This window comes from Rana temporaria, chromosome 2, assembly GCF_905171775.1.
Source record: "Rana temporaria chromosome 2, aRanTem1.1, whole genome shotgun sequence".
In the NCBI taxonomy this organism is placed as follows: domain Eukaryota; kingdom Metazoa; phylum Chordata; class Amphibia; order Anura; family Ranidae; genus Rana; species Rana temporaria.
Genome location: NC_053490.1, coordinates 73,183,061 through 73,204,226, shown reverse-complemented (window position 1 = coordinate 73,204,226; position 21,166 = coordinate 73,183,061). Strand labels below are relative to the sequence as shown.

Sequence of the window (21,166 nt, the reverse complement as noted above, 5' to 3'; positions counted from 1 at the left end):
CGCTCGAGTGCTCCCTATGTATGGGCCACCACTGCCCTGAACCCTCTCCCATTTCACTTGAATGTGAGTATTTGACAATTGCAATACACCAGCATTAGATATATTATTGTTACATTTGAAGATATACATTTTATGAAAACTTATAACGAGTTGTGAATAATTACAATTTATTCTTACAAGAATATAGGAACTCCTGAGGACGCTAAGTATAGTGAAACACGTAGAGTTCAAGATTGTTTGTTTGGATCTTCCTTCACCCAGCCCATTGATACATGTATATAATTTTAAATACTCAGGCTAGATATTGTAGTTATGGAGGATATAGAAGTTCAGTATACCCTTTTGGGATGTTGTCACACATCCTACATGGATGGATTGTTTAAAAAAAAATGTATGTATGCCTAAACTTTGTATATTGTTTTACTATATGACATACTCTAGTGCTTTTTGTTCCCCCTTGATATTGGGGTTTTGAGTGGCTGCCTTTAGCCCTCGTTCACATTGAAGCGATTTGACAAGTCTCAGCCTATTGCCAGGAATGGCACTGTTCCAATCAGTGCGACGCCGACTTTGCGGCGCCGCATTCATTTGCAAAAGTAGTTCCTGCACTACTTTTGCCAGTTTCGGGTGCAACTTCAATAGACATCTGTGCATGAAGTTGCACCCAAATCGTACGGCTTAAGATGAAGTTGCACAATTTCAAAGCCGTGTTCAACGGGAACGATGGCTAAAAGGATATGGTGCTACATTAATAATTCATATTTCATTTGTTCTTGTTCTAGCCTGGAGTTCAGCTTCAAACAGCCCCAATCACATTATAAGAGAGGCCATGAATATGCTGCTAATTGTATAAAATTCTTTGTGATTTTTGGGATCACTTGTTATGTGTGAACTTTGAGCAGGTAATAGTAATAATTTTCCAAGAGTGGAACAAGTCCTTCCTTCTGCTATGAAACATAAATGAGAGATCAGAGTACATGTGGTGCTGTTATTACCACATAGAGAATACTGCATAAAATCTATATCGGTTTAGGCCAATATGTTTTCTTCTAGATATTTTTGGTAAAAAAGAAATCGCAATATTCATATATTGATTACTTTGCGCAAAAGTTATAGTGCCTACAAACTATGGGAAAGATTTATGGCATTTTTTAAAACTAAAAATGGCGGTGATCTGCGATTTTAGTGGTACTGCGACATTGCGATGGACAAATCAGAGAAGAGGAGCCATATCATTTGTTCCTACTAAGTAGGAACAATATGTCTCCTCTCCTAGTCAATCCTATCCCCCCACAGTTAGAACACAGTGAGGGAACACACAATTAACCCCTTGATCGCCCTCTAGTGTTAACCCCTTCCCTGCCAGTGACATTTACACAGTAATCAGTCTATTTTTATAGCACTGATCGCTGCATAAAGGTGAATGGTCCCAAAATACTGTCAACAGTGTCCGATATTACCACTGCAATGTCACAGTCACAATAAAAATCACAGATCGTTGCCATTAGTAGTAAAAAAATAATAATAATAAAAATGACATAAATCTATCAGCTATTTTGTAGACACTATAACTTTTGCGCAAACTAATCAATATACGCATATTGCAAAAAAAATATTTTAATACCAAAAATATGTAGAAGAATACATATCGGCCTAAGGTAAAGGAAAAAAAATTGTTAAAAAAAATGGGATACTTATTATAGCAAAAAGTAAAAAATATTGGGGGTTATTTACTAAAGGCAAATCCACTTTGCACTACAAGTGCAAACTACATGTGCAAAGTACACTTGAAATGGTCCCATAAAAGTGTCTAGGGGGGCGATCAAGGGTTTATTGTGTGTTCCCTCAGTGTACTCTAACTGTGGGGGGATAGGATTGACTAGAAGAGGAGACATATCGAGACATATTGTTGTTCTTACTTAGTAGTAGCAAACAATATGGCTCCTCTTCCCTGACAGCACATGAATCCCTGTGCTGGTGCTCATGCACACGATCACGCTCTGGTGGTCGCTAAAGGAATGGACGTACCCACACTGGGTTTCGCCCAGGGGAGACCTTCTGCTGCAGTATATCTGCATGAGCCGGTCGTAAATCCGGTTAAAGCCCAAATCTGGGCTCAGCTCCCTAACACAACCCTAACTTCAATCTTACCATTTTCAGATGTCCTTAGGTCAGTCATATGATGTGCTTCCTCTTCTGTCTTTTCTTCAGCGGTGGGTAATCCTCTAAGTATGCAATAATTAACCATAACTAAAGTGTGCTATAGAAATGATAGGCTCATGACACCCTGTATTTATAATATTTCCTCACTCAAGGTTGAATAACACTGGGTGTCATTTAACATGCTAGACTGACGACATCTACAGTCAGGTTCATAAATATTGGGACATCGACACAATTCTAACATTTTTGGCTCTATACACCACCACAATTGATTTGAAATGAAAAGAAACAAGATGTGCTTTAACTGCAGACTTTCAGATTTAATTTGAGGGTATTTACATCAAAATCAGGTGAACGGTGTAGGAATTACAACAGTTTGTACACATAGACATCACCAGACGCTGGATTTTATCCCTGGCGATGCTCTGCCAGGCTTCTACTGCAACTGTATTCAGTTCCTGCTGGTTCTTGGGGCATTTTACCTTCAGTTTTGTCTTCAGCAAGTGAAATGCATGCTTAATCGGATTCAGGTCAGATGATTGACTTGGCCATTACATAACATTCCACTTCTTTCCCTTAAAAAACTCTTTGGTTGCTTTTGCAGTATGCTTTGGGTCATAGTCCATCTGCACTGTGAAGTGCTGTCCAATGAGTTCTGAAGCATTTGGCTGAATATGAGCAGATAATATTGCCCGAAACACTTCAGAATTCATCCTGCTGCTTTTGTCAGCAGTCACATCAATAAATACAAGAGAACCAGTTCCATTGGCAGTCATACATGCCCACGACATGACACTACCACCACCATGCTTTACTGATGAGGTGGTATGCTTTGGATCATGAGCAGTTCCTTTCCTTCTCCATACTCTTGTCATCACTCTGGTACAAGTTGATCTTGGTCTCATCTGTCCATAGGATGTTGTTCCAGAACTGTGAAGGCTTTTTTAGATGTTGTTTAGCAAACTCTAATCTGGCCTTCCTGTTTTTGAGGCTCACCAATGGTTTACATCTTTTGGTGAACCCTCTGAATTCACTCTGAAGTCTTCTCTTGATTGTTGACTTTGACACACATACACCTACCTCCTGGACTGTGTTCTTCATCTGGCCAACTGTTGTGATGAGTGTTTTCTCCACCAGGGAAATAATTCTTCGGTCATCCACCACAGTTGTTTTCCGTGGTCTTCCAGGTCTTTTGGTGTTGCTGAGCTCACAGGTACGTTCTTTCTTTTTCTTTGTTCCAAACAGTTGATTTGGCCACACCTAATTTTTTTGCCATCTCTCTGATGGGTTTTTTTTTTTTTTTCAGCCTAATGATGGCTTGCTTCACTGATAGTGACAGCTCTTTGGAACTCATATTGACAGTTGACAGCAACAGATTGCAAATGCAAATAGCACACTTGAAATGAACTCTGGACCTTTTATCTGCTCTTTGTAAATGGGATAATGAGGGATTAACACACACCTGGCCATGGAACAGCTGAGCAGCCAATTGTCCCATTACTTTTGGTCCCTTAAAAGGTGGGGGGCACATATACAAACTGTTGTAATTCCTACACCGTTCTCCTGATTTAAAGCCTGCAGTTAAAGCACATCTTGTTTGTTTCATTTCAAATCCATTGTGGTGGTGTATAGAGACAAAAATATTAGAATTGTGTCAATGTCCCAATATGACTGTAGTGTAGCAAAAGAAGTTCTATCAGGGACAGCTCTGTACTGAACATAAGTATTGCAGCCTTAGCTGCTTTTTTATATATACACTGGCTAGGGCCCGATTTTATAAAAAAAAAATCAATGTCCCCAAAGTTATGCTTTTTGTTGCTTTATTTCTTCAATGAGTTAAAGTCAGACAGGGGCCAATGTAGATGAAACATCAGAAAATGCATCCTAATCACCACTGTTTACTTACTCTTCCTGCCTCTGTTGTGCTGTTGTCATATTTTTTCTCAGGCAGACACTGTTTTAGATTCTCATTTTCCCTGCTCTCTGCCTACAGAATTTTGGAACTGACAGCTTATCTGTACCCACGGCTGAATTTTTAGCTGAAATCCTCCGGGAATCGCTGTGTACATCTGCCCAGAGAAATGATACAAACCGAGGGAATATCGCTGTGGAAACATTTTGATGCAAACCAACATTTAAATCGTTTTTTTTTTTTGGAGTCTTTCAGTGTGAAATTGAGGAAATTACATTTCTTCTAGTACTCAGCCAGGAATAATACTGTCTGCTCGGTATAATGGATGTTGTGAAAGCCTCTACCACACGCAGTTTGCTATATAAATCTAATGCCAGTTGTAATCTTTCCTAAAGGAAGCGGACTGTGCTTTTCACACAACGTCTATGGTGGTGATGTCCACAAATCACTTACAGCCCAGAAGGTTGCTGTGACTGCTATTCTCTTTAAGTATTATGTTATGGATTTGATATGCTTTTTTAATAAAATGTATCAGAAGGGAAGACAGCTTTTCTTGGCTATAGTGGATTTGCATAAATCCATTACTATACTTAATTATTAAGCAGTTGAAGGCCAGGCATTTTTTGTCACTTTTTCTCTACATGTGAAAATCTTTTTTTTTGCTAGAAAATTAGTTAGAATCCCCAAACATTATATATGTTTTTAAAGCAGAGGCCCTAGAGGATAAATTGGTGGGCAGGCATCACCCTGGGACAACCACTTGAAGTCAAATGACTTACAGGTACATGATTTGGCAGCAAGTGGTTAAATGTTAAATTAGTGTAAATTTTCACTACACACCGGTTTAACCCCTTCTGGACCCCCCAACACAGATATTCTGTGCCACAGCGGCTCTCCTGTGTGAAATCACATACCTGTACGTGATTTTGTGCACTGAGTCTGGGGCGTGTGCGCCGGGGGGGCCCTTCCCTGGCAGTGTCATTAGTACAGTGACAGTGCATTTTTTTAACACTGGTCCCAAAAAAAATGTTGACTGGCCGATTCAGCTGAAGGCTTTTGATGAAGAGTCAAAACTTGTTTACGCTATGTGAAGCCCACTTTCTGTTTTTTTCGGACAGCCACAAGATTCATCCCTGGAGGTATGGAATGCAGTAAGGAGGGAGCAATTGGAGCCCGTTGGTGGATTTCTCGATCATGGAGACCGCCTAATGCCATGTACACATGATCGGTTCATCCGATGAAAACGGACCGATGGATTTTTTCATCAGATATCCGATGCAGCTGACTTTCATCAGTCTTGCCTACACACCACCAGTTAAAAATCCGATCGTGTCCAATGCGGTGACGTAAAACACAACGACGTGCAGAGAAAAATGAAGTTCAATGCTTCCGAGCATGCGTCGACTTGATTCTGAGCATGTGTGGATTTTTGACTGATGGATTTCCCCACAGACGATCGTTTTTTTTTCTATTGGTTTTTTAACCATCAGAAAATTTTAAAACAGGTTCTATTTTTTTTCACTGATGGGAAAAAAAACGATGGGGCCCACACGATCGCGTGTACAGGGCATAAGCCTTTGATTCCACTTGTCATATGACATTGAGGGTCAACTTCATCCAGTGAGTGGGGATCTTCACTTCACTTCCACAAGTTGTTTGTTTGGAAGGACATTGAATTACAAGTCACTCTTTGTGGGAGTTATATGGCGGGAACATGCTTTTTGGAAAATAAGTTCTTAATAGCCAAAGGACTTATTATAGGCTTACCTGTAGGTACAATTAAAAGGAAGAATTTACGTCCTCTTTATGTCTGGTTTAGAAAAAAAATATCTATTTATTCGATTTTTCTTTTTTTTTTCAAATCCATAAATGTGTTTTTTTTTTTTTTTTTTTTTTAGTGGACAACCTAAGACAGGCCGGATCACCAGGTAAAAAATAAAGAAAAATGAATGCAGCCACCACATTTAAGGATTGCTAAGCTGCGATGTATTCAAATATTGTTTTTGAGTTTAAGACTGCTTCCCCCCCATCCTGTGATTAGAAGTTGAAGAAGCAGCAGTACTTACATACCACTGTGAGTGGAGATGTCATTTTTTGTTTTTGGGTTTGGATACGCTTTAGAAACACATTTCATTATATTTTAATGGCTATATCGCTGCAATACAAAACATTCAGGTGAGATTGGTGAGAATGAGTCATTTCTTTCCCAGAGAGGCTGTATTTGATGCGATGCTGATTCTGTGCAAGCTAACATACTTTTTTTAAAACCCTCTTCACATTATCGAGTGTCTGAGGTAAACACAGATTCAATGAGAAAATGAGGCTGAGACTACATCTGAGATGATTCAAATATTACCAAGAAAAGTCAGGGCACCACAATAAGGACTGAAATGAAAAAGACACACATATAGAAAGTGAAGAGCGCTGCGCACCCCGATATATTGTGGCAAGGAAATTTTTCCCCAGTGGAGTTTTTAAGCAGCGAAAATTCCAACAATTACAAAATTATATGTTAAAGGGGTTTATTAAATGTGTATATTTGGACACAGTCATGATAATAAAAAAACATTTTTTTTAATGTCCAGTCACAAGAATAAAAATACATACCGTACATACAGTTACAAACACAACATTGCAATTACAGTTGTACATAACAAGGTCATCTGTATATGTTGAAATCCAAACGTAGTAGTCATATTTAGTCTGCCATGCCCAAATAGATCAATGGTGGAAGAATCTTGCTTATAAATCATAACATAATGAATACTTATGTGTTTAACATGAAAGTATTAAGCCATTAGGCTCAAAGTTGTAACACTGCATGGCATAGGGTACCAAGAAAGAAGGGGGAAAAAAAGAAGAAAAGGGAGTGAAGGAAAGGGGACTTAGGGAGTGAACCCCAGGGGAGAGGGAAAGTGACAGGAGAAGAGAGAAAATAGAAAAGTGAAAGTGTGGAAAGGGGGGGGGGGGGGTGAAAGGCAGTGAAAAGGTAGCGTGAAGGAGAGCTGCGGTTAGAAAGAAAAAAGAAAAGGAAAAAGGGAAAAAGCGTGAGTTGGATGTCTGGGAATGTGAAGGAATGTAAGTGAGTGAGTGTGTGCATTGTGCAGAAATACAGTGAAATAAAGGGGTTATGGAGGTGATGATGGTGAAATGGATGGCTGAAAATGTGTGTATAGAATATGATTGAATCAAAAGTCATGAAAAGAAATAAAAATAAAATAAATAATACAAAATAGTGTGTGTGTGTGTAGAAAAAAAATGTATGAAAAATCAAGAATGTGCGAGTGGGGATGTGAGATGACTGAAGGATGGGGGTGGAGAAAAGAGAGGTGATAGGTGTGGGAGTGGGTGAGAGGAGGGGGGTTGTTAGTTGCTGGGGAAAAGAGCAGTGAGGTACTAGATGTCATGCTGTACATCAAAGTGATTTAATGGTTTGTTACCTTACTGATAAATTGTAAACAGTTCATCCAAAAGGTGATAGATCATCTAATGAAGCTAAACTTCAAGACATATTGCACCAATCTAAAAGATATGGACAATAGGGAGAAGTATAAATCAATACAGCGGTAAATCTTATCAAAATGCTCTGTAAATGAGTGCTCACCCTGTGGATCTGTTCATTCGCTCATCAAGGGATGCTGGGGATCATCTCATGACCTGCCCAGTTCCGTAATTTTATATGGTAGGTGTGCTCTTAATTGAGCTAATTGCCTGTGTGCTGGAAATACATCCTTAACCCCTCCACTCCCAACCAAGGACATAATTTTGTCCGAAGGGTGTTGGTCGTGAACTTGGTATTCATACAGACGGCAGAACTTTTTCAGCTAACGCTATGTGTTTTTTTTTAGCTCGTTAGCGCCACCCTTTGGGCAACTTCTGCTAATGTTGTGTTAGCATTGGTTCGGAGGATGCTTGTTTGTACTTGTGTACACACGATCGGATAATTTTTGTCTGACAGTTTTGAAGCATGATATAAAACATTTGTTGTCGGAAAATCTGACAACAGTTGTCCGATGGAGCATACAAACGGTCAGATTTTCCGACAAAACCCTGCCATCACACATTTGTTGTCTGAAAATCTGATCGTGTGTACGAGGCTTAAGTCTGTTAACTTGCTGCACATTTTCACTGGCATGTTGTACACTTACAGAGCACATGAAGCACAAGTTCTAGTTGACACTTTTCCAATTTGAGCAGATTTGCATGGCAAGTCTCTAGCAAAGTTGCAGTGGTGAGTCCACAGCAAGAGCTCCACAAGTCACAGTGACCCCTGTGGTTGGATGACTATTGCACAACATAACTGAACCAGAACTTGAGGAATGTTTACAAAGAAAGTTGTTCTGGAGTCATGCAATGTGGACTTGCTGCAATTGTGCAACAAACTTGTGAGCAAATAGGCGTGCGCACAAAAGTGAGACATTAGGGGTCTGTTTAGAGTGACTCTCGATAATTCACCAAAGCACCCCAACGGGGCTCCAAATAAAAAAAAAACATAAGTAAAAATAATCTTGTAAAAAATAATTAAAAAAAGAAAATTAGATTTTTTTTAAATAAAAACTACTGACACCAATCTGTACTCTACTGACACAGTCCACTGCTCTGCTGATATACATGCACTAGGCTGCACACACCAATAAGCTTAGCAAGTCATATTCAAACTTGCACCTTTTGCTTGCTATCTGGGCTTTTTACGTATACTAATAGACCTTTTAGACCTTAAATGTATCGAGAGCACACTTTTTTTATTTAGACAGAATAAAGAAGGATTCAAACCCCTGTCAGGGTTTTTCTGTCTGTGTCACCTTATGGAGATTTACTCTTAGTCAAAAAAAGTAACGATCAGCAGACAGGCAGATTGGCAGACTCCTTATACAAAAAGGTGAGATATGGTAGACAGCAGTACAGGAAAAGAGCCTTTAAGCTGAACCAGTCTCCTATGGTAACTAATGATGCGTACACACGATCAGTTCGTCTGATGAAAACGGTCTAATGGACCGTTTTCATCAGACTAACCGATCGTGTGTGGGCCCCATCGTTTTTTTATCCATCAGTCAAAAAACTAGGAACTTGTTTTAAAATTATCTGATGGATAAAAAACCTATAGAAAAAAACGATCGTCTGTGGGTACGTCCTTCGGTTAAAAAACCACGCATGCTCAGAATCAAGTCGACGCATGCTTGGAAGCATTGAACTTCATTTTTTTCAGCACGTCGTTGTGTTTTACGTCACAGCGTTCTGACACGATCGTTTTTTTAACTGATGGTGTGATCATCAGTCAGCTTCATCGGATAACTGATGGAAAAATCCATCAGACGAACTGATCTTGTGTACAGGGCATAAGGTATAGGAATTCTATGGATAATTCCATCTTGATGCTTTCCCAGGCTCTTAATGGGTCCTTGGTCCATGAAAGAGCCTCCTCCAGGACTTCATCTCAGGTCTCCATCCCTCTTATGCCTCGTACACACAACAAGTTTTTCCTTAGGGAAAACTGGCATGACAGCTTTTGGCCAGGAAAACTGGCCGTGTGTATGTTCCATGGCAGTTTTCCCGACAGGAAAACCTCTGGGAATCGTGGCAGGAAAAATTAGAACGTGTTTTCTTTTATTTCCAGCTGCAATTCCCAGCGGTCTTTTTCCTGGCAGTTTCCCTATGGGAAACACTGCCGTGGAGCATACACACGGCCGGGATTCCCGGCCAAAGCTCTCACCGCAGTTTTCCCGACTGGAAAACCTCTGGTGTGTACATGGGGAAAGTGACCGAGCAGGTTCTCGGTTTTCCCCGCAGGATTCCCGGCAGACTTTTTAACGCCGCAAATCCTGATCATGTGTACGGGGCATAAGAACTGTTTCCAGATGTTTAGCAGGCTTTTCTCAGCATAATCTCAAACACCGGATAGGCCTTTGATAGGCCTAGCAGCCAGGAGAACACCTGGATAGGCCTCAGGCTTCAGGTCTAGCAGTCAAGAGCTGTTTTACACACTTCCACCCAGACTCCAGTCTGGGTGGGAAAGACTAATGCCGCGTACATACAACGTTTTTCATGAGGTGAAAATGCATTTTTTTAAATTGGTCAATAAAACGATTGTGTGTGTGCTCCAGAGCATTTTTCTTGACATGAAAAATGGGCATTAAAAATTTAGAACATGCTCAAATTTTTCTCATAGTTTTTCACGTCATGAAAAATGGTCGTGTGTAGGCTTTAACGACGGGAGAAAAAACGCGCATGCTCAGAAGCAAGTTATGAGTCGGAAGCACTCGTTCTGGTAAAAAATAGCATTTTTAATGAAGATAGCACATTCGTCACGCTGTAACAGACTGAAAAGCATGAAGACTGAAAAGCGCGATTCGTCTCTCTCCAAACTTTTACTAACACGAAATCTGCAAATCTGTTTTGGGACAAGGGTGCTAGCTGGGGACACTGAGAGCTTTACCTGGAAGTGACGTCAGAGACATTGCTTTCCGTGTCACAACAAGAAGGGGAGGAGAGCGGATGTGTGGATGCTCTTCTCCTTTCCATCCAGTCGCCGGCGGAACAAAGTGCAGGGGGCGCTGGTACCGGGGGTGTGTGAGAGCAATTGGGTGGCAGCGGAGCCGCCCGAATGCCCTTCACCTGATAGGCAAGAGTCTGCCTGTCAGTTTCACACACAATCCCGGTGGCTACAGCTACCGGGATTGTGTGTGATATCCCCCGCCATCAGTTCCGTAAGACATACGAACCTGTCGGCGAAAAGTTTAAAGATTAGCAGCACTTGTAGAAATTTCTGGGAGAGTCGAAGTATGAATCCTTTCCAAAAAACCTAACACAATCAAATAGCCTTGAGTAAGCCTCACTTTGTCGCCTTAACTCATCTAAGAGAACATAAAATGTATTTATGCGAAAATTCTCTTTGCCTGTTTCAATTACGTATCTGTCTTTCTTTTCATCAAATCTGGGATTATATTTTTTCTTTCATCCAATATCATGTTCATATTCATCAAGATCACTCTTGAAAGGTTTTTCATAGTGTTCAAAATTGTCTCGCAGGTTTGATATTAATTCTGTCACATAATTATACATATGAATAACTGTTCCGAGGGCAATGTGGACACTCTGTAACATCATGCTCACAGCTTTAAACTTTTCAAGAATAATTCCCCATACGTTTGCCATTATGGCAGTATCCAATCGATTTATCATATTGAAAAGATTTGTTACCTCATTCCTTGTTTTCTTTTTTCTCATTAGCATTATCATAAATATTATGATTAGCTTTTAAGGCTCCATTCACACCTAAGCGACAAAACGCCTGAAGCGCGACGCTCAGATACGCTGGAGGGGAAAAATAACATTGTTGGCTATCGAGATGGTTCACATCTCCACGCCGAATGCCGAAACGCCGATCGCGTGAAGCTCAAACAAGTCCCAGACCCTTTTTTCGTCGCGCGTAATCAGGCAGCTTCGGCGTTCGGCATAGCCGACAATGACATGTAAAAAAACGGGGTTAAAAACTACGTGTTTTGGCGCGGCAAATCGTGGTACAAAACGCCGCAATTTGTCGCAGCAAATCGCGGTACAAAACGCTGTGCTAAGGTGTGAATGCAGCCTAAAATATCTATATATCATTTTCTAAGAGACTGACATGCATCCTGTCTTGCTGACCAACATGTTTGAGGTAGACTTTTACCAACATGTGTTCCAGGCCTCAAACAGGACATCAAAACATTCCAACAATGGGTGGACAATGTAAACAAATTATACAGCAGCTGCAAAGTTGAAAAAAATTAAGATGATTCATGATAGCACTCTGCAGTCACTGATGCAATTAGAATGAGGGAATGAGCTGCACATGGCACATATTGGGTTAATGGATTAATATTCTTAATCCAAGCTTGAACACCCGAGTATGCGTCAGACATATTACTTGCTTTATAGTAAATATAGAATGATGATGGTGCTGCGCTGCTGTGATGGTTGTGATATGCTTCAGTAATGTAAACTTATAAATGGTATGCAAAAGATGTAAACAATGGTGATGCAAATACTATGCAAACAACGTATCTAAATACCATGACATAAAATAAGTGCAATTCAGTTTTTGGAAAGAGAACAAAGTACAAGTGCTATAAATAAATATAAACATTTAGACATTAGGCACCTATGCATGCGCATTTCAGAGCTGGGCTGTGTGCATCCATAGATTCAAACAGCACTGATAAACCCACGCCTTCTCACAGGAATTTCACTGTCAGCAGCAGGAGTCCGTGGAAAGGTAATGGGGTAGTTGAAGTAATTGCATATAAATAAATACAAATTTGACTTTAGAACCTTAGGTGCTCTCAAATTTATTTATAAAAAAAAAAAGTTTTTAACCATTTATTGGTTTCCAAGTTATTTTTGCTATGTAACACTTATTAATAATAAACAAGGAAAAGGTGGTGATTTACTGATGCTTGCAATGCCAACCAGCCTGTACTTGTGTCAAATAGTCAAGGATGTAGATCTGACGTAGCTTTAGTAAATCCTCCTGAACTGTCAAGATGTATTTTTTTAGATGTATAAAATATTAAGCACTGATGTGTTTTAAGCAAACATGCTTCAATAATGTACTTTTATATAAGTGAAACATGAACCCCACATAGCAGGTATAACATGCTGGGACATGGGAGGAAGGCAAATGGCTGTCTGAACTGCAAATTACCTTAAGACTATTATCTCTGAAATGACAAGGCCCCCCATGGGGTAGAGGCTGTGTATTTTCTTTTTTTCTATTTGTAAGGATATGGTGACTTTACAGTAAATTACTTTTATATTTTGTGTGATCTGCAGGAAACAGTTAAGCCGTGTACCCAATCATAGATTGTTACGGCTTCTGGCAGATGCTGTTGATTCTGCTCCAGGAGTCTGTGCTGGAAGAGTTAACACATTGTGGTATGAATGTTTACCAACTCAACCAATTGCCATGAGTCTAAAACTTATGAAATAAGCTGGAAGGTGTTAAATATTTGGCACACTTTCAGGCATATGCTCCTCGTTTCTCCTGGGCTTAGGAGGTTGGTGTGCCAAGCTGTCTGAGTCTACACAAGGTTTTTTACTACAGGAGACTCCCCTCCTGAGAGGGTTATGAAGATACTAGCTTGTTTAAGGAAAATATTTGGCCCAGAGGGAGCACGTGTAGCATCCTCTCACTGGCGGAAACATAGCAGTGAACTTCTTGGTATGTAATGGTGCATACAATGTGTCAGATTTAGGGCAGTACTAACTAACTGACTATCAGTCTCTGCAAATGAGGAGTGGGATTTGGTGACATCACTACTATAGTGCTCACCATTCTCCTAACTGGAAGAAAAGCCCTGCCTCTACCCAGATGACCACCTCCAAACATAGACTCAGTGAAGACCAGGACATGGTAAGCAGTGGCGGAACTACCGCCATAGCGACCCACGCGGGCGCTATGGGGCCCGCAGCTGAGTGAGGATCAGGGGGGCCCGGTAAGGATAAGAGCATCGCCGGCATGCAGGCCGCCGGCGCCGACTCACTGGCTGCCGAGTGCGCTCCTGGCTCCCTTTCCTCTGTCCTCAGTGTCCTGTGCTTTTCCTCGCGCCCCCCCCCCCATCATGGAGGAGAGTTGGTTCATTCCCCTGCGTGTGACGTCACGCCGGCGGCCGGTCTCCTGTTTACATAATCGCATCACTCCCCCCTTCCTCCCCCTCCCCACACCTTATTCATAGCTTCACACAAGCCTGCCTATCAGCGCTACAGGTCCGGGCAAAGTTTGTGACTTGTCAAGTTACAAAGCAGGTGATTGGTTGCTAGAGACAATGGGGCAGTCCCAGCAACCTTTAACTTGAAAAGTCACGCCCTTTGTCTGGACCTGCCATGCGGTGCTTCCTGGCTGTGAATAAGGTAGGACAGTGTGGAGAGGGGGAGGAAGGGGGGGAATGCTACGTTAATGAAAGGGACAGGCTGACTCCGCAAAGGACTGTGATGGATGGAGTCTGTAATGGGGGGGGATGTCTGAGATGGAGTGGGGTCTGATAGGGGGATCTGTAATGGAGTGGGGTCTAATGGGGAAGATCTGTGGTGAAGGGGGGTCTGATGGGGAAGATCTGTGGTGAAGGGGGGTCTGATGGGAGGGAGCTGTGGTAAAGCGGGGTCTGTAATGGGGTGGATATTTGATGGAGTGGGGTCTTATGGGGGGATCTGTGGTCGAGTGGGGTCCGTAATGGGGGTGGATCTGTGATGGAGTAGTGTCTGATGGGGGGGGGATCTGTGGTGGAGTGGGGGTCTGTGATGGAGTGGGCTCTGATGGGGGGAATCTGTGGTGGAGTGGGGTCTGTAATGGGGATGGATCTGTGGTGGAGTGGGGTCTGTAATGGGGATGGATCTGTGGTGGAGTGGGGTCTGTAATGGGGCGGATCTGTGATGGGGGGGGGGATCTGTGGTGGAGTGGGGTCTGTAATGGGGATGGATCTGTGGTGGAGTGGGGTCTGTAATGGGGATGGATCTGTGGTGGAGTGGGGTCTGTAATGGGGATGGATCTGTGGTGGAGTGGGGTCTGTAATGGGGATGGATCTGTGGTGGAGTGGGGTCTGTAATGGGGATGGATCTGTGATGGAGTGGGGTCTGTAATGGGGATGGATCTGTGGTGGAGTGGGGTCTTAATGGGGATGGATCTGTGGTGGAGTGGGGGTCTGTAATGGGGATGGATCTGTGGTGAAGTGGGGTCTGTAATGGGGGCGGATCTGTGATGAGGGGGGGGGGGAATCTGTGATGGAGTGGGGTCTGTAATGGGGATGGATCTGTGGTGGAGTGGGGTCTGTAATGGGGATGGATCTGTGATGGAGTGGGGTCTGTAATGGGGATGGATCTGTGGTGGAGTGGGGTCTGTAATGGGGATGGATCTGTGGTGGAGTGGGGTCTGTAATGGATCTGTGGTGGAGTGGGGTCTGTAATGGGGATGGATCTGTGATGGAGTGGGGTCTGTAATGGATCTGTGGTGGAGTGGGGGTCTGTGGTGGAGTGGGGTCTGTAATGGGGATGGATCTGTGGTGGAGTGGGGGTCTGTAATGGGGATGGATCTGTGGTGGAGTGGGGTCTGTAATGGGGATGGATCTGTGGTGGAGTGGGGTCTGTAATGGGGATGGATCTGTGGTGGAGTGGGGTCTGTAATGGGGATGGATCTGTGGTGGAGTGGGGTCTGTAATGGGGATGGATCTGTGGTGGAGTGGGGTCTGTAATGGGGATGGATCTGTGGTGGAGTGGGGTCTGTAATGGGGATGGATCTGTGGTGGAGTGGGGTCTGTAATGGGGATGGATCTGTGGTGGAGTGGGGTCTGTAATGGGGATGGATCTGTGATGGAGTGGGGGTCTGTGATGGAGTGGGGTCTGATGGGGGGGGGGTCTGTGGTGGAGTGGGGGTCTGTGGTGGAGTGGGGTCTGTAATGGGGATGGATCTGTGGTGGAGTGGGGGTCTGTGGTGGAGTGGGGTCTTAATGGGGATGGATCTGTGGTGGAGTGGGGGTCTGTAATGGGGATGGATCTGTGATGGAGTGGGGGTCTGTGATGGAGTGGGGTCTGATGGGGGGGGGGTCTGTGGTGGAGTGGGGGTCTGTGGTGGAGTGGGGTCTGTAATGGGGATGGATCTGTGGTGGAGTGGGGGTCTGTGGTGGAGTGGGGTCTTAATGGGGATGGATCTGTGGTGGAGTGGGGGTCTGTAATGGGGATGGATCTGTGATGGAGTGGGGTCTGATAGGGGGGATCTGTGGTGAAGTGGGGTCTGTAATGGGGGCGGATCTGTGATGAGGGGGGGGGAAATCTGTGATGGAGTGGGGTCTGTAATGGGGATGGATCTGTGGTGGAGTGGGGTCTGTAATGGGGATGGATCTGTGATGGAGTGGGGTCTGTAATGGGGATGGATCTGTGGTGGAGTGGGGTCTGTAATGGGGATGGATCTGTGGTGGAGTGGGGTCTGTAATGGATCTGTGGTGGAGTGGGGTCTGTAATGGGGATGGATCTGTGATGGAGTGGGGTCTGTAATGGATCTGTGGTGGAGTGGGGGTCTGTGGTGGAGTGGGGTCTGTAATGGGGATGGATCTGTGGTGGAGTGGGGGTCTGTAATGGGGATGGATCTGTGGTGGAGTGGGGTCTGTAATGGGGATGGATCTGTGGTGGAGTGGGGTCTGTAATGGGGATGGATCTGTGGTGGAGTGGGGTCTGTAATGGGGATGGATCTGTGGTGGAGTGGGGTCTGTAATGGGGATGGATCTGTGGTGGAGTGGGGTCTGTAATGGGGATGGATCTGTGGTGGAGTGGGGTCTGTAATGGGGATGGATCTGTGGTGGAGTGGGGTCTGATGGGGGGGGCCAGTCTGTATTGGGCACAGGCAGGCCAGGCTGTATTGGGCAACGCTGTATGGGGCACAGGTCACGCTGCATGGGGCACAGGTCACGCTGCATGGGGCACAGGTCACGCTGTATGGGGAACCGGTCACGCTGCATTGACACTAGGGCAGCTCTGGGGGGCCCCATACAACATTTTGCTATGGGGCCCTGTGATTTCTAGTTACGCCCCTGATGGTAAGTCAAGACTGTGGAAAGACTAGCTGCAGTGAGAGACAATACTGGTGACTATTTATTTGCCCTCTACCTGAATTTGAGTTAAATTCCTCTTTAAAGACACCATGAATCTATCCAGTGGCGGCTGTTTTTTTTTTTTTTTTGAAAAGCCTATGGCGTGTGAACACACCCAAAAAACTCCACCCGGTGCAGAAAAAATGTGCACACACATAAAGAGTGTTCACAAAAACATGCAGACGGGTGCAACGTCAAGTGGTCCTCCTGTGAAGAGGGACCCAGAACCCTGATCCCCCGGGGCGTTAGGCTCCAGACGGGGACTGAGGTACTGTGGTCCGAGCAACCGAAGCCGACACGGACCCAACTTCCTTGGAGGGACTGCCGAAACAGAACCCTCCCAGTACTAGGTGGGGCTCCCCCGAAGGGAGACCCCATGAGAGCAGGCGAACTAAGCCAGAAGGCCATGTCCACCCACTCCCAAGACGTTCAGGGCTGGCCCGAGGACCCGCACCCTACTAATCACACAGTGACAAAACGTGCACAACAAAAAAAAGACAAAAAAGTGACAAACACAGGCTTAAATAAAATAAAGTGGGGGAAGGGATAGTGGAGAGGAGAGTGAAAGAAGTGGCCATTGTGGTGAAACAATGACCAGGCCCTCCGGCCAGGAATAAAAAATTCCTCCAGTCCTAGCCAAAAGGCCCGGCCCAGGAGGCAGGTGCTAAAAAAAGCGTGTATCTGGTGCAGTGACCGTGGTATCCTTCAATCAATGTGTCCCTCACACACAGTGATCTTCAGATACCCCTGGACTGCCACTCCAGGGGCACATGCACCATAGGCTTTTCGTTCCATATCCGACCCCCCGACCGGCCAGTGCAGCCCTCCACCCCTGCCAGCCAACCCAGCGGATTTGCACGGTCCTGCCCCGTCATATCCCAGGGCATTACCAGCTCCTCCTACCAGATCGCTGACAGAGATAGCACTTACACCAGCCAGCCAGAAGGCCAGACTAGAACTCGGCAAAAAAACCAAGACCAAGCACAGCACCCATCCTCACCAGGAGCACCCTTCCAGATGGCTCAGACTCAACCATGGGCCGGCCCCCAGTATTCTGTCGGGCAGCACAGCGTAGTCCCTGCTGAAACCATCCTTCCAGGTGCAATGACGTCATTGGATTGCATCCACCCTCCCCATGTAGGAGGTGCTTCAGCGCTCCGCTGACAACTGATGAGGACAGATACCACACCCAGTCCTAGCCAAAAGGCCGAGAAGCGGCAGGGAAGACAACCACGATCAGCACGGCCTAGAGTGTGCAATAGCCGAGCCTCGCCCTGGGAGAACCACCTTCATGATCATGGTGTCTCCCCTGCCAGTGGCGGCTGGTGCTCAAAATTGTAGGGGGGAAGCAAACAAACTTAAAAAAAATCAATTGCAGCCACTGTGCCCAGTTATGTTTACCACTGCCACCACCACCAACAACAACAACATCATCTGCATGCCTTTCCAAATCAAAGGAACTCAAGCTACTTTTTACCAAGGAGGCCCAGTTGGTTCTCTTCACAAAAGTTTAACCCGGCAGAACACAGATGCTGTTCAACTCATGGTGACTCCAAGACAGCCTAATTTGCATGTCTGTGCAGCTACATGGGGGCAGGAATCAGCAGGCATGCATAACAATCGGATTCATCAAAACAATAAAAGGCACATGGCCATGGAATTGGTGGCAAACATATGCATAGGTAGATCAAGACCATCAAATTGTTTTCTAGGCCACGTTTACCACTGCCACCAACAACAACATCACCTGCGTGCCTTTCCAAATAAAAGAACTCAAGCTATTATTTAACAAGGAGGCCCAGTTGGTACTCTTCACAAAAATCTTTAGTAAAAGGCAAAAGATTAATTGATCCTAAAGAAAAAACAAAGTTTAACCCGGCAGAACACAGATGCTGTCCAACTCATGGTGACTCCAAGACAGCCTAATTTGCATGTCTGTGCAGCTACATGGGGGCAGGAATCAGCAGGCATGCATAACAATCAGATTCATCAAAACAATAAAAGTCACACTGCCATGGAATTGGTGGCAAATATATGCGTAGGTGGATCAAAACCATCAAATCATTTTCTAGGCCACGTTTACCCCTGCCACCAACAACAACATCATCATCATCTGCGTGCCTTTCCAAATCAAAGGAACTCAAGCTATTATTTTCCAAGGAGGCCCGGTTGGTCCTCTTCACAAAAATCTTTAGTAAAAGGCAAAAAATGTATTGATTAAAAAGAGAAACCAAAGTTTAACCCGGCAGAACACAGATGCTGTTCAACTCATGGTGACTCCAAGACAGCCTAATTTGCATGTCTGTGCAGCTACATGGGGGCAGGAATCAGCAGGCATGCATAACAATCAGATTCATCAAAACAATAAAAGGCACATGGCCATGGAATTGGTGGCAAACATATGCGTAGGTAGATCAAGATCATCAAATTGTTTTCTAGGCCACGTTTACCACTGCCACCAACAACAACATCACCTGCGTGCCTTTCCAAATAAAATAACTCAAGCTATTATTTGCCAAGGAGGCCCGGTTGGTCCTCTTCACAAAAATCTTTAGTAAAAGGCAAAAAATTAATTGATTCTAAAGTGAAACCAAAGTTTAACCCGGCATAACACAGATGCTGTCCAACTCATGGTGACTCCAAGACAGCCTCATTTGCATATCTGTGCAGCTACATGGGGCGGGAATCAGCAGGCACGCATAACAATCGGATTCATCAGAACAATAAAAGGCACGCGGCCATGGAATTGGTGGCAAATATATGCGTAGGTGGATCAAGACCAACAAATTGTTTTCTAGGCCACGTTTACCACTGCCACCAACAACAACACCTGCGTGCCTTTCCAAATGAAAGGAACTCAAGCTATTATTTACCAAGGAGGCCCGGTTGGTCCTCTTCGCAAAAATATTAAGTAAAAGGCAAAAGATTTATTGATTCTAAAGAGAAACCAAAGTTTAACCCGGCATAACACAGATGCTGTCCAACTCATGGTGACTCCAAGACAGCCTCATTTGCAAATCTGTGCAGCTACATGGGGCGGGAATCAGCAGGCACGCATAACAATCGGATTCATCAGAACAATAAAAGGCACGCGGCCATGGAATTGGTGGCAAACATATGCGTAGGTAGATCAAGACCATCAAATTGTTTTCTAGGCCACGTTTACCACTGCCACCAACAACAACATCACCTGCGTGCCTTTCCAAATAAAAGAACTCAAGCTATTATTTACCAAGGAGGCCCGGTTGGTCCTCTTCACAAAAATCTTTAGTAAAAGGCAAAAGATTTATTGATTCTAAAGAGAAACCAAAGTTTAACCCGGCATAACACAGATGCTGTCCAACTCATGGTGACTCCAAGACAGCCTCATTTGCATATCTGTGCAGCTACATGGGGCGGGAATCAGCAGGCATGCATAACAATCGGATTCATCAGAACAATAAAAGGCACGCGGCCATGGAATTGGTGGCAAATATATGCGTAGGTGGATCAAGACCAACAAATTGTTTTCTAGGCCACGTTTACCACTGCCACCAACGTCATCTGCGTGCCTTTCCAAATCAAAGGAACTCAAGCTATTATTTACCAAGGAGGCCCATTTGGTCCTCTTCACAAAAATCTTTAGTAAAAGGCAAAAAAAATGTATTGATTCCAAAGAAAAAAACAAAGTTTAACCCAGCAGAACACAGATGCTGTTCAACTCATGATGACTCCAAGACAGCCTTATTTGCATGTCTGTGCAGCTACATGGGGGCAGGAATCAGCAGGCATGCATAACAATCAGATTCATCAAAACAATAAAAGACACACGGCCATGGAATTGGTGGCAAACATATGCATAGGTGGATCAAGACCATCAAATTGTTTTCTATGCCACGTTTACCACTGCCACCAACAACAACTGCGTGCCTTTCCAAACGAAAGGAACTCAAGCTATTATTTACCAAGGAGGCCCAGTTGGTCCTCTTCACAAAAATCTTTAGAAAAGGCAAAAGATTTATTGATTCTAAAGAGAAACCAAAGTTTAACCCGGCATAACACAGATGCTGTCCAACTCATGGTGACTCCAAGACAGCCTCATTTGCATATCTGTGCAGCTACATGGGGCGGGAATCAGCAGGCATGCATAACAATCAGATTCATCAAAACAATAAAAGGCACACTGCCATGGAATTAGTGGCAAATATATGCGTAGGTAGATCAAGACCATCAAACTCTTTTCTAGGCCACGTTTACCACTGCCACTAACAACAACGTCATCTACGTGCCTTTACAAATCAAAAGAACTCAAGCTATTATTTGCCAAGGAGGCCCGGTTGGTCCTCTTCACATAAATCTTTAGTAAAAGTCAAAAGATTTATTCATTCTAAAGAGAAACCAAAGTTTAACCCGGCAGAACACAGATGCTGTTCAACTCATGGTGACTCCAAGACAGCCTAATTTGCATGTCTGTGCAGCTACATGGGGGCAGGAATCAGCA

The 21,166-nt window shown here is 44.1% G+C and overlaps 2 non-coding genes and 1 pseudogene across 2 annotated transcripts; all 3 read right to left on the bottom strand.

Annotated features, from left to right (window-relative positions):
- Positions 1–17,851: 17,851 nt before the first annotated feature.
- On the bottom strand, positions 17,852–18,003 carry LOC120929904 (annotated as a pseudogene).
- Positions 18,004–19,881: 1,878 nt separating this feature from the next.
- Positions 19,882–20,001, bottom strand: LOC120930102. The gene has a single exon (XR_005747618.1). It is a non-coding gene; the product is annotated as a U5 spliceosomal RNA (small nuclear RNA).
- Positions 20,002–20,952: 951 nt separating this feature from the next.
- On the bottom strand, positions 20,953–21,072 carry LOC120930119. Its single transcript, XR_005747628.1, has one exon. It is a non-coding gene; the product is annotated as a U5 spliceosomal RNA (small nuclear RNA).
- Positions 21,073–21,166: the final 94 nt, after the last annotated feature.